Source organism: Mixophyes fleayi, chromosome 1 (genome assembly GCF_038048845.1).
Source record: "Mixophyes fleayi isolate aMixFle1 chromosome 1, aMixFle1.hap1, whole genome shotgun sequence".
In the NCBI taxonomy this organism is placed as follows: domain Eukaryota; kingdom Metazoa; phylum Chordata; class Amphibia; order Anura; family Limnodynastidae; genus Mixophyes; species Mixophyes fleayi.
This window is the reverse complement of record NC_134402.1, coordinates 313,108,398-313,126,162: the sequence shown is the minus strand read 5'-3', so window position 1 is coordinate 313,126,162 and position 17,765 is coordinate 313,108,398. Positions and strand designations below refer to the sequence as shown.

General features: G+C 40.4%; 1 long non-coding RNA gene across 2 annotated transcripts; it reads right to left on the bottom strand.

Annotated features, from left to right (window-relative positions):
* Nucleotides 1-4,120: 4,120 nt before the first annotated feature.
* Nucleotides 4,121-15,845, bottom strand: LOC142108416 (uncharacterized). 2 transcript variants are annotated; one of them, XR_012680145.1, is made up of 3 exons: nucleotides 15,671-15,845; nucleotides 15,491-15,578; nucleotides 4,121-4,622 (listed from the first exon to the last, which is right to left on the bottom strand). It is a non-coding gene; the product is annotated as an uncharacterized LOC142108416 (long non-coding RNA). The 2 variants fall into 2 exon arrangements; XR_012680144.1 differs by lacking the exon at nucleotides 4,121-4,622 and adding an exon at nucleotides 10,976-11,016.
* Nucleotides 15,846-17,765: the final 1,920 nt, after the last annotated feature.

The following is a 17,765-nucleotide window of genomic DNA, read 5'->3' as shown; positions in this document are numbered from 1 at the left end:
CCAACCCATCTTAATTTAATAGGCCCCACTATTTAATGAAATAGCCCACAAATAAATAAATTCATTTACCCACCATCACCCCACAAATAAAATAGCACATATTAAATAATTAGCCCCCCCCTTAAATGCCACCATTAAATTAATAGCCTACCTCCTTCCACTGATGTGTTATTAAGACAGCCACCCTCCCTTCCCTCATATCACACATTATAGCAACATACCCTCCTTTCCTTCACAAATTATAGCAGCCCCTCCCTGTCCTTCACACTCCCTTAGTATAGTATAGTCTAGGTAGTACCCCCTTATTATAATATATGAAGCTTCCCCTTAGTATAGTATAGTCTAGGTAGCCCCCCCTTAGTATAGTATAGGCAGCCCCCCCTTAGTATAGTACAGGCAGCCCCCCCTTAGTATAGTATAGGCAGCCCCCCTTAGTATAGTATAGGCAGCCCCTTATAGTATAGTATAGTATAGTATAGTATAGGTACCCCCCTTAGTATAGTATAGGCAGCCCCCCTTAGTATAGCATAGGCAGCCTCCTCTAGTATAGTATAGTATAGGCAGCCCCCTTTAGTATAGTGTAGTACAGGCAGACCCCCCTTAGTATAGTACAGGCAGCCCCCCCTTAGTATAGTACAGGCAGCCAACCCTTAGTATAGTATAGGCAGCCCCCCTACTTACCTTACCTCACTTACCTTCAGTTACTCTGGCCAGCGTCTTTTCTCACATTAGGTAGACAGGAAGTGAAGTCAGAATTCCTGTCTGCCGAACAGCACCATGGAAGCCCATACAGCAACAGGCAGCCTAGCGATTGGCTGCCTGTTGCTGCCCAACGGACACCAATTGTTGATATTGCTTCCCTGCACGCAACAAGCCCCGCGGCCGAATGCGACCCCCCCCGCGCGCGGTTGAACGCGACCCCCCCTGCAGGCGCCCCTCTCTCCGTATATATATATATATATTTTAAACTTGACACAATCAGAGGTGGCCTCCGGGCAGCCTCGTTAGACCATCGGCCTACCGGGAAGCTTCCTGGTAAGGTCTATGGCCAATCCACCCCTGGACACAGCCAAAATTGACACAGTGGATTCTGTTCTAAAGTAGGTACTATTGGGAGGTACATAAACACTATCAAAAGTATGATAATATGTGAAAAGCTTTAGAATGTCATTTTGGGTAGATACAAGAGTATCTATTTTGGGGTATATCCCATTATATTGTGCATTTATAACATTTGTCCATTTAACACTTTTTTTTTGCCAATAAGAACATTTGATATGAGACATTATGTCATTTCTAAAATGATAACATAGAAAAATTAACAACATTTCAACATTTCTGCATCAAACCTGACCCATTCAACACCTTAAACTGAAAAAGCAAAAAGTATGAGAGAATGATCCAATGATAAGAGAACAATTTACTCAATTTAATTTGGATTTCTGTTGGGTGCTTGCTAGGATTAAAGTGATTTGTTACATAATTGTATTGTCTTGGTTGCTGTTTTAAAAATTGAGGGTGATTTACTAATATCACTGAAACGTCCAGATGCGCTATTAGCGTTGAATCAACTTCCCGCTTTGTGGGTGCACGAATGCTGTGACATAAAAAGGCAGCGCCCTGGTGCAAGTTTAAAACATAATGTGGGACAACTCTCAAACAGAGTCACCATATTGGCATGAAGCGCATTCTGTTTTTCAAGCTCTTTTCGGAGTATAGACAAAGTAGAAAATGCACTTTGTTCACTTACATATTGCACCCGACACTGCAATACCCTATACCCTATAAAACCCTTTAAAACCCAAATGTGACATGTTTTCTTTAAAAGTGCAAAAGACAGACATAATATTTCTCATAAATATGCACTTTTTCATATATGCCAAAATTTCGGTTATACATTATATATTATTATTAGTAAATTATAATTATACATAAGGCAGATGCTATTGCAAGTTTACAGATCACCACATCACTTTGAATCATCTACTTTTCACTGTCAAAAGACAAATCAAATAATCAAATCAAAATCAATCTCCTACCACTTTAGAGGCACAACTTTAATTTAATAAGGTTTTTACATTTTCTTATAAATTACTGCTTCCTTTACTTTCATTTATGGCTTAAATTGATCATGAGAGCAGGGGGACATCAAGGGGTATATTTACTGAACTGCGGGTTTGAAAAAGTGGAGTCTATAGCAACGAATCAGATTCTAGTTGTCATTTTGTAGAATGTACTAAATAAATTATAGTTAGAATCTGATTGGTTGCTATAGGCAACATCTCCACTTTTTCAAACCCACAGTTTAGTAAATATACACCCCAGGACTGTGTTCATTAAATATATCAGTTTTCTGTGTTTGTAGCTTTTTTTGCATTGGGCAAAGTTAACTTACAAATATTCTTCTCTGCCGAAGTTCACAAGGAAGACGTAAAAGGCATCCCATTACAAATTTAAGGTGAGACTCGATCTTTACAAGAAAATGAATCAAATTGACCAAACACTATTAAAAAAATAAAAAAGCAAACTATATATAGTTTAAACAATATTTAAAATGCTGTCCAAAGGGTTATGATAGCTATCCTTAAAAATGGCAACAGAAGTCCACAGAGGAGTAGCCTTCGTTGTTACTATAACCGCTTAAAATATATAAAAACACATAATTTCACTTTTCCGTATCCAACATATATACTATAATATTATAGTTGACCAGTAGAGACCCAAAGATCCACTAACAAAACCAATAGAGGAATGCAAAAAATGAAAAATAAAAAATCTTTAATTACTCAAATAAATAATTTTTGACTTAACAAATAATTAAATAATATAAGTTACATAAAACAATTGCACACTTGAATATATAGAAAGAAGCAGAAGTGAATAAAGTGTGTTTTTATTAGAGATGGGCGGCCTCGGTTCCCCGAGATCCGAACCCACCCGAACTTCGCCTATCTGAGTACCGAGCCAAGCACGCTCGGTACTCTACCGCCCGTTCGGTATCAAAATCGAGGCAAAACGTCATTGTGATGTATTCGTATTTCTGAGCTCGGTTCTCGCGAGATTTGAAAAGCATAAATACCCGCCTCCACAGCAATCCATCGCCATTTGACAGAGGGAGAGAGAAGGGTTAGGTCACAGGCTGTATTAGAGCAGGGACAGAGCAATAATTGTACATCTTATTCTTTGTATTATTCTTTCATTTATAATCTATTCAATTCTATTATTAATTCAAATTCTATTAGCAATTGTTAGAGCAGGAAGAGAGGAGGATAGAGGAGGCTTATTTTTTAATTTTTTGCACTACAAGTGCTTTGGGGTGTCCCAAATTCCCCAATGTTTTACACTAATTTTTCTGGCTGTCAAAAAAAAGTCATATTTGTCAGCAGTATCTATCTAATACAATATTTTGCACTACAAGTGCTTTGGAGTGTCCAATATTCTCCAGTGTTTTACACTAATTTTTCTGGCTGTAAAAAAAAAATCATATTTGTCAGCAGTATCTATCTAATACAATATTTTGCACTTCAAGTGGTTTGGGCTCATTAAAATGGATTCAAAGCAGTCCGCATATGAGCAGAATCAGCAAGCAGGTGCTGGCACCAGTCCTGATGGTAGTGTTCCCAGTACATCATCTGGTAAAGCCTATGTAAAAGTACATAGTATTTTTAAATCAGGGAAAAAAACACACACCCAAAAAAAATTTACCATGTTGAAGCGAAAAAAAAGTGTAACTGAGGAAAAGTTAAGTGCCGATAAAAAAATAAAATTGCCAACATGCCATTCTACACACGCAGTGGCAAAGAAAGAATGAGGGCTTCGCCTTTCTCTATTAGTGGAAGATCAAAATATGTTACTGAGCCTTCTTCTTATACGGTCACTCGTTACCAAGCAAGACCAAGTCATTTGGAGTCTAAAAGTGGTGCACAACTACTGTTACGCGTGAAAGCCGAGCTGCAAGAAAACTGTAAGGCTTTAGAGGAGAATGTATGCTCAGAATCAGAAATGATACCAATCCCTGTGGAGATATATATATAATGGGAACAAGCGCTCAAATTCAGAGATAAAGAACACACACCCTATCACGAGCAGCACATAGAAAGACTCTCTCCCAAGGGCCCAATGTTAATCCTGTATTTAAATCCTATAGCGCTCAGTGGTAGAACATATAACTCCACACATACAAACTGCATATCAGTTAACATATAACCGGTGAAAACGTGCACTGGGTGGACCCTAATTACACCCATGCACTTACTAACATACAGCAAGTACCCCTTTGGGGTGATCCGATGTATTGTATATATTATATATGGGCTAAAAGCTGAATATAGCGTGGTCCATAAGATAAAAAGTACCGTTATAGACTCAAGCCTAGATGATAATGTTATACCACATGATAAATCAGTCCTCCACGGTCCGTAAAGATGTATCATCCGTTTGGAAGAGCTGTATTCCAGAATACAAATTCAACCGCCCAATGGTAAACGTTGCTGGTGATCTCGATGTCCAATCAGAAGACCGCAAGTGATGCTGGGTAATGTAGTTCGTGTATTGTGGATAATAGTAGATCCTCCAGCGTTGGACACTGATATAACCGCAACCACCAGCAGTGCCTTTCCAATCTGGAACAGATAGATAGTAAATCATTTAGACATCATGACAATTTGACTAGGTTAGAAAGAGAAGCATTAATTGGATTACAGAACAACTCCAATATTATCATCAAGCCTGCTGATAAAGGTGGCAGTTTGGTGATATTACCACTGAGCGCTATAGGATTTAAATACACAATCCCTGTGGAGAGTCCATCCACCAGTGATATGTGTAATCGTGAGCATTCTATTAGTGTACCCATAAAGAAGGGCCCTTTCAACAGTTCTGCTGATGTGTGCCTTAACAGGCCGAGTGTATACGTTGATACACCAATTGAGGATGCCACCTTGGAATTAGAAGAGGATGAGGGGGAGATTTGTGTAGGCGACGAGGGACGCTAATGAGGATGTTGATGAGGATGATGCAGACAGATACCAAATTGCCTTTCTCAATTTCTATTTATATTCTACAGTCTATAACGGCTAAATAGTTTTCTATTTTACTCCTAGTGGAGAGGGGGGTCTGATGCAGACAGATACCAAACTGCCTTTGTCCATTTATTTTAATATTCTAATTCTACAGTCTATGCATTAACTACAAGTGGAGGGGGGGGGGGGGGAAGGTCATAGACAGCCACCAAACTACCTTGGTCCATTTATTTTTAATATTGTTCAGTCTATGCAGGCTGCTTTTTTCTATTTAACTACAAGTGGAGGGGGGGGGGTCATAGACAGACACCAAGCTACCTTGGTCCATTTATTTGTTATATTGTTCAGTCTATGCAGGCTGCTTTTTTTCTATTTAACTACAAGTGGAGGGGGGGGGGGCTCATAGACAGCCACCAAACTGCCTTGGTCCATTTATTTGTTATATTGTTCAGTCTATGCAGGCTGCATTTTTCTATTTAACTACAAGTGGAGGGGGGGGGGCATAGGCAGCCACCAAACTACCCTGGTCCATTTATTCGTTATATTGTTCAGTCTATGCAGGCTGCTTTCTTTCTATTTGACTACAAGTGGAGGGGGGTCATAGACAGCCACCAAACTACCTTGGTCCGGTTATTTTTTATATTGTTCAGTCTATGCAGGCTGCTTTTTTTCTATTTAACTACAAGTAGAGGGGGGGGGGCTACAGAGACTGACACCAAACTGCCTTTGGCCATTTCTATTTAACATACAGTCAATGCAGGCTGATTTTTTCCTATTAAACTACAAGTGGAGGGTGTAATATACACCCAAAGATGAAGGCTACATTGCAAATAGTCAAAGATGGAGGAGGAAGACAACCAGGTTTGTCTATATAATTTGCAGGCAAATGTTAGAATTAAGGACGGTCTACCAGGGATTAAACTGTTTTTTTTCATAATTTATTAGCTTTAGAATTACCTCACTGATCCAAGAAACCGGTGGAGCACTAAATTAGGTTATTTTAGACCAAAAAAATTTTCAGACATAGCAAAACAAAACCAAACAAAACCAAAACCAAAACACGATGGTAATCCAGATCCAAAACCAAAACCAAAACCAAAACACTGGGGTCAGTGAGCATCTCTAATCCTTTCTACCACAATCCCATTGGGACAATTCCTCCACACCCTTCTGGGTATGATATTAGGCCATAATGAAATCAGTTCGGCCAGATAAGCTTTTATTCTTAAAATTAAGCAAATGGATGTGACATGACCAAAATACCCTTACATATACAATCAGTATCTGGTCTAAATGAGACGCACTCTTTGTGCAGTTTAGATATGTAGCTGGGGATTGCACCCACAGAGTTTAACTTTTAACAGGAAAACAATACATTCTTCAATAAGGTGGATGAGACATGCACCTGAGGGTAATTTCACCACTCATCCTCACCTGAAGTCCTTCCCAACGCAACTCCCTCTGCCCTAACCACTACACTACCACTGGCCTTGGAAACACAAATGAAGGTAAAAGAAATAAAAAACCTTGAGTGCCAATAGTCAACCAGGCCCCATTCTTTTGAGGAAAAATAGGTTAAATCCCTTTCTGCCCTTGCATCCAAAAGAAACAAGCAACAGCCTTGTGTTACCCTGAGCCAGAAATGTGAGAAGTGAATAAAGCAAAGAAATCAGGACATTAGAGAATGTTGCACAAACCTTTTACACTCATTGGATTTCCACCTTCCCAACTGCTGAATGCTTTTCATTAAAGCCCCCTCAATAGACACAGACGTGGCCATCCATATTTTACATCAATGAGTGCCAAACATGCAGATATCCATACCCATTAACTCTATCATTAATGTTATAATAACCCTAAACTGGTACCTCATAAGGAGTATCAGATCTTGGTGAGCCAATCATGTACTCCCTTCCCCCTCATTTCAAATTCATGTGTTAATTTTGCAAGCAAATTAGCTTATTCCCATTGGGAGACAAAGTGACTGTCACACATCGAAGTCCGGCTGCTACTTAATTTTCAAACTGGACGGCACGCTCACTCTATTTATCCCTCCACTCCAGGCACAGAACCTTGTGCCACGATAATAATAATAATACTTTGTACAACAGAAGGCTCATGGCCCTTTAAGAGCTTTGAACCTGTGATCATGTGGTTTGTCCTGAGACCCGCCCTGCTCTTCAGCTCAGCTATTTAAACATTCTCAGTGCACAAGCCTGTGCCAGAGTATTAAGCTCCATATCTTTGCTCCAGCTTTCCTGTGCATATTTGGCTAATTCCTGTGTATCCTGTCCCGGACTGTCCTGACGTCTGAAAACCTAACGTCCTTATTGGCGCCTATGGTATTCCTTTTTATTCTCTATTTAGCTTAGATGAATTGGAAAAGGTCTGAGATTTGGACATTTTATATTCTCTTTTTCCTCTGGAGGAAACTTAAGTGTACAAGAGGATTGTTTCCATTTAACTTGAGACTTTCATACCCTAAAGATTTTAATTTATGGGTTGTAGTACATGGTTACAGGTGTCATATTTATCCAGTAATACATTGTATTTTAATGTGATGTTTGTGTTGACTGTTTATATGCTTCTACATTATTAAACCACATTTTAATATTTCCGCAGTGTACGCATCTGTTGTGGCCTAGGCACACTATTGCATATAAGCCTATATCATATCCATACTTTTTGGTTAAGCACTCGCCTGGGCCTCCCTGCTCTGGGAGCGCAACGATCCGATTCTGCATAATTTCTTCTCCTTTTTGAAATCGTTTAAAAAAGTATCTTTGATGAATCTGGTCATATCTCTTCAGCTTGCAGGGGTCCCTGGCGAAAACCGGTGGTTCGTTATACACCGCGCCTCTGTTACTGCTAGCGCTAATCCAGGTGGGCAAAAGTGATTCCACTTTATCTGCTAGAATTGTGAAAGTGACCCATCTACCTTTGTCAAGTGGATCAGTCTTGGAATTCTGGACCTTACAAATCACGGAAGAAGCGGATATCACCATGTGCTTAGCCAACATTCCTGAGGATGGAGCCGACTTGGAGGAGGATATAACTAAGTTTACTAACTCTGAAAGAACCAAAAAACAACATCACAAATCCATTGCTAAATAACAAACCTTCAAACAAATCATTAGTAGGGATGTGCACCGGCCACTTTTGGTGTCTCGTGTTTTGTGTTTTGGATTCGGATTTCCTTGAGGTTTTGGGTTTGGATTTGTTTCGCAAAACACCTGACGAAAGGTTTTGGTTCGGATTTAAAGGTTTTGGATTCGGATTTATTTTGAAAAAAACATAAAAAGTGTTAAAATCAAGTTTTTTGGTTTATTTTCACTCCTACGCTATTATTAACCTCAATAACATTCAATAGCAATCATTTCCACTAATTCCCAGTCTATTCTGAATACCTCACACCTCACAATATTGTTTTTAGTCCAAAACAGGCTCTACTGAGGCAAGATGTCGTCCTCATCCTCAACCTCTGATTCCTCTCCCCCTACAGTGTGTACTTCCTCCTCCTCACACATTATAAATTCGTCCCCGCTGGACTCCACAACCACAGGTCCCTCTGTACTATCTGGAGGGCAGTGCTGTACTTGATTGAGGAATTGATAATTCATTTTTATGAACATCATTTTTTCAACGTTCTGAGGAAGCAACCTCCTTCGCCGCTCACTGACCAGGTTCCCCGCTGCACTAAAAACTCTTTCCGAGTACACACTGGAGGGGGGACAACTCAGGTAAAATAGAGCCAGTTTGTACAGGAGCTTCCAAACTGCCTTTTTTTCCTGCCAGTAACAATATGGACTGTCTGACATGTCTATTTGGATGGTGTCAGCAAAATAATCCTCCACCATTTTTTCTATTGTGACAGCATCCAATGCAGCAACAGTAGACGTGTCTGCAATGATTGGCAGGTCCTTCAGTCCGGACCAGATGTTATCAGCATCCCCGCCAGCAGGTCTTTTAGGAAAACTGAGCTTTTTCCTCGCAGCTTTATCCTCCAAATTTTTGTTTTCCATTATATGTAGCACAGGAGAGCGTACCCCTAAGCCACACACACTCGGCAAAGCTTTTAAAAATTATATGCGGCACAGGAGAGTACCACTGGACTTATACTGCAGAATCAGTGAACTTTGTAATATTGCAGTACCACTGGACTTATACTGCAGAATCAGTGAACTTTGTAATATTGCAATACCACTGGACTTTTACTGCAGAATCAGTGAACTTTGTAATATTGCAGTACCAATGGACTTATACTGCAGGATTGTTTTTGGATATTTTTTTTTAATTTCTTTTTTTTATAATTATTTATTTTTTATTTTTTTTTATAACTTTTTTTAAAATTTTTTATAACTTGGGAATAATGGGGAAATAACAATGCCCTTAGAAGGACAGAGCACAGGACACAGCACCACTGGACTGAACAGGACCCAGCACAGGACCCAGCAGCACCACTGAACTCAGAAGGACAGAGCACAGGACACAGCACCACTGGACTGAACAGGACACAGCACAGGACCCAGCAGCACCACTGAACTCAGAAGGACAGAGCACAGGACACAGCACCACTGGACTGAACAGGACACAGCACAGGACCCAGCAGCACCACTGAACTCAGAAGGACTGAGCACAGCACAGCACAGGATATAGCAGGGCAGAGGACCACCTAACACAACCTCCCTCTACCCTGATCAATGCCTGAGTGAGGATGGCGGCGGCCAGCGGGGAATTTATAGAATCCGAGTATCGCGAGATCCGACAACGGGATTATGGCTCGGAGCCTCGCTTTCAGTTTTGCAATTGGCGGGAATACCCGGATCTGTCTCGGATCCGGCTCGGATCGGCAAGGTTCGGGTGGGCTCGGATTTCAGATATCCGAGCCCGCTCATCCCTAATCATTAGTAACCCCTTTAACTGTCATCAGCATGGATACTAATATATTAAGACTGGTAGACCTATTCTGATCATGCTTGACAGGCTGCTCGTGCAACCAGCCCTTTCATGTCTTACATATGAGGAAACTCCTGGACATTTTGGCTTGCTTAGGGAGTTTGACAAAGAAGGATGAGCCCACCACAATCACCAACATTGATGCCTTGGACGTACCACTTTTGTACATAGGCCAAAAAAAAGAAAAGCATGCGCTGGTGCAACCATTTACCTTTACTGGCCCATGCTTCCTGAAACAAGACCCATTCCCACCAGGCTGCTCTATAAGTCTTCTGCATGTTAGGAGCAACTAACAACTCCGTGAGACCATCTATACTGGATTGACAATCTGACAGACATGAAAAGGACAAGGCATTCCAATTAGAGCTCTAAACCTATCCCAAAGTGTCAGTTAAAGCATTCTCCACATTTACTACTAGCTTATCTTGTAAGGTAATATTAAATTGCAGGCAACGCAAAACTAACTTCTGCAAAAGGCGAATAACTGGGAGATATGATGCACTCTGCTTGTTAATGGCATGCTGTACTCCCAGGCTGTCTTACCAAAGTAGGATCTGCTTCCCTTGGAAACTATGCGCCCACAAAGAAATTGATTTGTACATCTAACAAAATAAAAGGTCCCAAGTTTATCTTGAAGTATAATGTGAAATCAAGGAAGATAAAACAGATTATTAATAAATAATTAATATCTGCTAAAACAGGATCATATCCTTAATGGAGCTATTCCTGATAAGCCAAGTATAATATTTAAAAAGAACAGAAATCTAAAAAATATATTAGCCCCTAGCTGGTTAAAAAAGGAAGAACTGAATTCCAATGAATCGAGTATTTTCCATTTCAGGAAAACCTACAGGAAACTACAAGTGTAATAAGACGAGATGTACATTGTGCAAAGGAACAGATGCAAAGAAGTTGTTTCCCATGTGTCAGGTGAAAGCTTTAAGATTAAATGTTTTTTTTTAACTGTGACATGGCATACGTTATATATGTATTACAGTGTCCTTGTGGACTCCAATATGTTGGGAGGGCCACAAGATTGCTGTGCATAAGATTCATGGAACATAGAAGGAATTAGAGATGTTCACTAACCCCTGTGAAGTGGTTTTGGTTTTGGTTTCGAATCTGGTTTAGCTTCGTGTTTTGGTTTTGCCAAAACCACCCTTGTGTGTTTTGGTTTTGGTTTTGGTTTTGTATTTTTTTTTATAGAAAAATTGTTAAAATATGCTAAAATCACATAATTTTGCTCTTTTTTTGATCCTACATTATTATTAACCTCAATAACGCTAATTTCAAGTCATTTGCAGTCAATTTTGACCACCTCACAGGTCACATTAATATTTTCATACACTTTAGGACAAATACTGCAGCAACCTGGCTGGATGCTAAGCGACAGAGCAATGATTCAAACACATGGCAGTTCCTACCATACATAGGACACATTGGCACACAGCAGCGGCAGAAAAGAAAAGTTAGAAGGAAAGCCTGCAAGACCTAGTATTTGTATTTCAGCAATGACAATTAGCAATGCAGCTCTTCTCTTTAGGTGTGTATAACACCTTACACTTTTTTTGTGCAAATTTAGAAGAAAAGCCTGCAAGGACTATTAGTTGTATTTCTGCAATTAGAATTACCAATGGAGCGCTCCTTTCTGTGTGTTACCTATATAACACTGTAAAATTGTACTGCAGAATTACTTGAACCCTGTAAGCACTATTATTTGTATTTTTCTGTAATGAGATTTAACACTGGAGCTATGGAGCTCTTCTGAATGTCACTGATTACTTTCTTTAACACTGCTACCACCCTCCTCTTTCAATTCTATCTATTTGCCTGCCCAACTGCTCTACACTCTATGCTACCCCTTCTATGTCCCTCTCTGAAATGGCGCTAGGTCGCCATGGAGGGTGGTATTCATAAATTCCAAAACTCGCGAGATCTGAGATCCGACAATGTCACAATGACGTTTTGCCTCGTTTTCGATTCCGAAAAAGCGGGAAAGGATCCCCCAAGTTCGGGTGTGTTCGGTTTCCGAGGAACCGAGCCTGAGCATCTCTAGAAGGAATGTTATAAATAAATTGAGTTCTCACAGTGTCTCCAGACATTTCTTAGAGACACATAATGCAAATCCAGAAAACCTTAGTGTAACAGTTATTGAACAAATAAAACCAACTATACGGGGAGGAGATCGGTTTCACAGACTATACGAAAGAGAGATTTTTTGGATTTTTAAATTACGTACATTACATCCAGAGGGGTTAAATGAGACTCTAGAGTTTAATTTTAACTAATTCCTCTTTTTCTTCTGTATGTACTCCTCCCTTCATTGATGGGTCTTTGTCACATGTTTTTTATTGTTAGAAGAAAATATGAGGTTTATGTAATTTTAAAGAGTATCAGAATCCTCCATTTTAGATGATCTACAATTTGGTCATTAATTTCCTCTGTATATAACAGAATACAAACAGTACTATTAAACTGCTGCTCCTCTATCTTTAACATACAAGTATCTTTAACCTGTGTCACTTTCAATGTGATGGAGTGGTTCACAGTGTTCTGGCTATGCTTTAGTAACTTGGAAGTCATGGTTTGTGTCCCTGACATGGAAAATAATTTTCAAATTGTTTTTTAATGTAATATGTTTGTTGGTCTCCATGCACTAATTATTATATAAAAAGAATATATACCCAGGATGTACCTGAATGTGTAGCATTGGAGGGAGATATATATATATATATAAATTAAAAACTAAAAAAGTAGACAAAAATTATATTAGCAAATGAAATATATACATATATGTGTGTACATATGCTTTTTTGTAATATATCTGTATGAGTGACTTAGAATGAACTCCTGGATACGTTTAATAAAGTTTGATTTAAATTTTTATGCATATATAACTGTTTTAAGTAGTAGTAATTAAATGTGTTTGACAGCTGGTTAGCCACTTAAGAAAGATCCCTGATTGGTCAAAGTGGGCTGAAAAAATAGTATAAGGGAAACCGGCTTATGCATTTGAATATTATCTTTGATAAAGTCACATGATAGTGACAAAACGCATCTGTTATTGGGATATTGATCAGACCACTAAGTTCTATTGAAGTAGAAGCATTGTATTGAAGACGCTGCTATACAATTCTCCCTATTTGCCTGCTATGCTGCTAAGACAGAGCCATCAGTGAACACTCTCTTCAGCTGCCACAATCTACAGCTACAGTCAGGCTTTTTCCTGCAGTCAGACTTTCGTGAGTAAACTATCCAAAGTGATCTGTGGTATCCACCAGGCTGTGTAGACAATAAGAAAGGGATACAATTTTCCCTAAAACAACCACTCGCAACACAATATTGATTACAATCTCACTTGCAAGACAAATAAAAAAGGGAGTGTGTGCAATCTACTGATTGACAGCGTCTATTTCTATTACTACAATACAGAGACTATATACGGATATAATCCATATTAAATGAAAAAGGAGTAAAGTTAAAACTAAAAGGAAAAATCATTTCACACACGGATATTATTGGGAACCATGCATCAATGATTTCACCAGAAGGAAGTTTAAAACGTCACATTTTACACCGTTTAGGGAATTAAAATGAGTTGGCCACTCATATGTATCCTATTTTTAGTTAACATTTTATTGGTGGTTTTTTTTGCATGTGTATCTATTTTGATAAATTCAGCAATTCTTCTCATGATCTATACAGTGGTTATCTTCTATGTACATTTAGTCTGTCTACAGCAAAAACTTAATTTTTTTTAATATTTTAACATTGTATTCACTATATTTAAGCTTTTGCTAATTCTGACAAATAAAAAAATCATTTGAATGTCATTCAGGAGTTCAGTTTGCCTATCTGCCATGTTACATATGTCTAAAAAAGCTTTTTGTTTAATAATTAAATTTTTAGATGTCCATTTGTAGGTGCTCCAAGTATTGTTTTTTGCCATTTAGATTCTATATCCACCTTTGCCAACAGCCCCCCCTCCCAACCAAACCCTTTAACCATCTCTAAAGCTGATTCAAACAATTTATAAGTCACTTTAGAGAACATATTCTCCATGGAGTCGTTTACCGACCTCCCCTCTCAGAAAAGGAAAAAGAAAGGTGCTGGATTAATCTGCTTTCCAGACGCTCTGAGGAAAGGCTGAGAGTCAAAAGGTCCATGCCCGGGAGACCCACTAAGTGACAAAGACAGGGTCTGTGGAAGCCAGCAGAAGGGCTGGGAGAACTGGAGGCATGTGGGGGGGGGTTTGCAGGGCTAACAAAATCCAGGAATGGGAAGGAAGGGAAGAAAGATCCACTTCCCAAGGGACACATTCACCCATTTGACATATACATGTGGGCAGGGGGGTTGTTGTTGCAGGGTCCAACTACAGCCTTGTCAGCCCAACTGAGGTGTTAGCAAGGCCAGTGTGCTTGACTGGGGGAGCAGGGTTGCACACTATGCTCCCACCAGTCACAGCCAGAGGTGCAGTGCAGTGGCTAGGGGCAGCAATCCCAGAGACAGAGGGAACCACCTCAGCCATGGGAAGGGAGGCCCTGTAATTAGAATGACCATCCAGTTGTCTGGCATAGGGGTTCCAGGTTTGTGACGCCACATGAGGGGCATGGGGGCACCCACAGGGGGAGGCGTACGTGTGGCAAAAAAATATCCCTTTGCTGACAATCATGCTGCCACTCGGAACACACAACCGCTTGCCTGCCTGGTGGGTGGCCTGCGTTCGTGGGAGTGGGGAGGGTGTGCACAAAAGCTGGGGGAGCAGACCTCATCTGCTAATCCTAGCAGGCCGGGGCAGGAGGTGCTGGAAGAGGACATTAGGGGAGGAGAAGGGGGGTGTAAAGCAAGCACGTCAAACAAGGGAATAATGAGGGGATGTGGAGAGGTAGGGGACCAGAAATGGGTGGGCAATGGAAATGGATGAAAGCATTGTTGCGGTGGCAACTACAATGGGAGATGGAAGGAGAAAACACAATGCAGCAAACTGCCAGTTGTAAACAGCCAGGTCTCGCTATAGGGCTACTTATTCATCCAACTGGCAATTCATCCAGCAAAAAGCGGGAGGTCATCAGCAAAAGGGTAAATTTATAATGTGGTATTCTAAGCAACTGCCACACTGTCATACCATGGGAATATCCTAGCTAACCTGGTGTGCCTGCTTTAACCCCTTCAGGGAAGAGAGCCATCCCTCAGTTATATTTTTAGTACTGTAGCTTTATCATATACTGCTCCATAACAATAGAAAGCAATTCTGTACAATACATGTATGAGTCACTAATTAACAGGAACACTGTGGTGCTCGAGCACAGTAATAAACAACAGCATCTTCATATTGAACATTTTTTATTTCCAGGTAGCCCAAGTTTTTTGCATTATCCCTTGTTAGTTTAAATCTTAATCTAAAAGAATCAATGTTTCTAGTGCCCCCACCAGGTGTAATAGGTCCTATGTAAACAAGTTCTTTTCCTGGAATATGTTTCAGCCATGAAAGCCAGTAATCTTTAAAAACATACCCAGAGGCTTCACATGATAAACGGACATCTCCTCCATGTTTTACATTTTCTGATCTCTGTTGAATCATTAATACATTGGAAGTGACTCCTGAAAACCAGAAAGTACATGACAGAGTTACAAGTGATGATGACACTTTTCTGAGTGGATGTAACTTGATATTACATTTTTCTATGTCTTACCTGTACAGAGGAATAGAACAGAGCAAGTTAATAGATGCATGATGTTTATCATGATGGATCAGTCTCTCCTTCACTAAAAGTTGATACAGTGTAACTGTAAAGAATCACATGAGCAGCAGTCTGTTTCACTCACAGATCATTTCCTTCTCACAGGATATTTAGAGATTCAGCCATTCAACAGATTATTATGCAGAGTACCCAACTGTCATAAACACATGTCCTTTCTGGATTCTGTTCTAAAAGAGGTACTATTTGGAAATAAATTAACCCCAATGGAATGTGTATCATTATGTAAAATGCTGAAGTTTTTTAATTATCCTCTTTGTTTTAAATATTGAGGGGGATTTACCAACATTGCTGCTTTCTGCAGGTGTGCCATAAGTCTTGATTCAACCTTGTGAGTATTTGCGAGCTGTGACAGAGCCCTGATGTGAACTTAATACATAATGTGGGACAACTCTCAAACACACATACTGGCATAGGGCACATGCTATTTTTCTATGCGCTCTTGTTTGCTCACATACAGTTCCTGATTCATTAAGGAATGTAATTGCTGATAGGTGCCGTATCTTGCATTAAATTGCACAGGGAACGCCCAGAAACAGACTATATGCCAGTCAACGCAAGAACATTCAATTAAATTTCAAACTCAAAGGACACTTACAACAGCCTATTATTTCATGGGGAGAACGAGGAGGAGAAGGGCATATGTGTGAAGGGTGAACATAGCTGCAATTACAGGCAGTATTTTCTGCCCCGGCTAGCTGGTGGGTACAGGCAACCAATACCAGAGGACTCCCCCCCCCCCCCCCCCCCCCTCCAAATACATGGGTTTTTAACACCATCGCACGTGGGCAGACTCTAGTTCAGTGGTGTGGTGCAGTGCAAATGAAATATTGGGCACCAGGCCATTTCAGTTAAAAGCAGAATAAAACTTTATTGAACTCCTCTTCTCCAACACAAGAGAGCAGAACAGTTTCAGGTAACAGCTATAAGCCCACTTCAACTCCTCCAGCACACACTTTGCAGCAATAAAATATTTCTGACAGCTCACGCACCCGATGTTGTAGGAACAGTCATTACACAGCATCAGTGGAGCCAATCATTTTCACAGTCAGACAGTAGGCATGGTCGAGAATTTGTTGCACTACGCTCTGGCACACCATCCCCTCCATTAGGGACCCTGTTTTCCAACTTTTAGCCACAATGGTGCCACACAGCGACCCCCCCCCCCTCAAGGTAAGGGGGTACTTTCCAAGGGGGCTCCTGTTGCTATTGTATGGAGTAATTCTCCACTATCCAGGGATCTCCCTTCAGCCCTCTGCTGAAGCTGTGTTAACTATTTGGATGAACAGTTCCAGATTATTTTATATTTGTCACATATCTCAGTTATCAGGGACTTCTCCATCACATGCTTGTAGTCACACGCTGACTCACAGTACTTCCCAGACTGCAGGTTCCAACCGTACTGCTTCACATGGGACTTTCCCTCCAGTTTAGGGACACATAACTTAGTCTCACAGGTCATCTGGCTGTGAAGATACCAGGTTTTCTGGCCCAATGCTACCCACTTCATGCTGGCTGGCCACCCACGGGTGCCTTCCTATGCCAGGGAAGTCTACCCAGTACCTTCTAGGATTTGTATAGTCACTCAGGCAAATGCAGTTATAAAAATACAACAGTATATTTATTGTCATACAAACGATACTAGAATATTATGTACACACAGTAAATAAATGCCAGGCAGGTTTACCACATCATCTCTCCCTTACCCCACTAGTTTAAGGAGTTATAGTCACCTGGCTGTCCGGACTTCACGACCCATGGATATCTCTCAGCTGCATATATTGACTATAGTAGAGAACGACAACTCAAAACCAGTCTTGCACTTCATCAATGAAATCCCAGAATGAACACCCCCTCCCCCCTTGGAGTGGCTCCTTATATCTATGGTCTAATTTCCACAGTGTTTTCCCCTCCCTAGGCAAGCCCCTGGGTCTATTCTTCTTAACCATTGGTCAGTGCAGGACTAGGGGGGTTGGAGAGGGCAGTGAGGATGAGCTGTCCTTTCAGAGAAGCCTCCTGCTGGGATGCA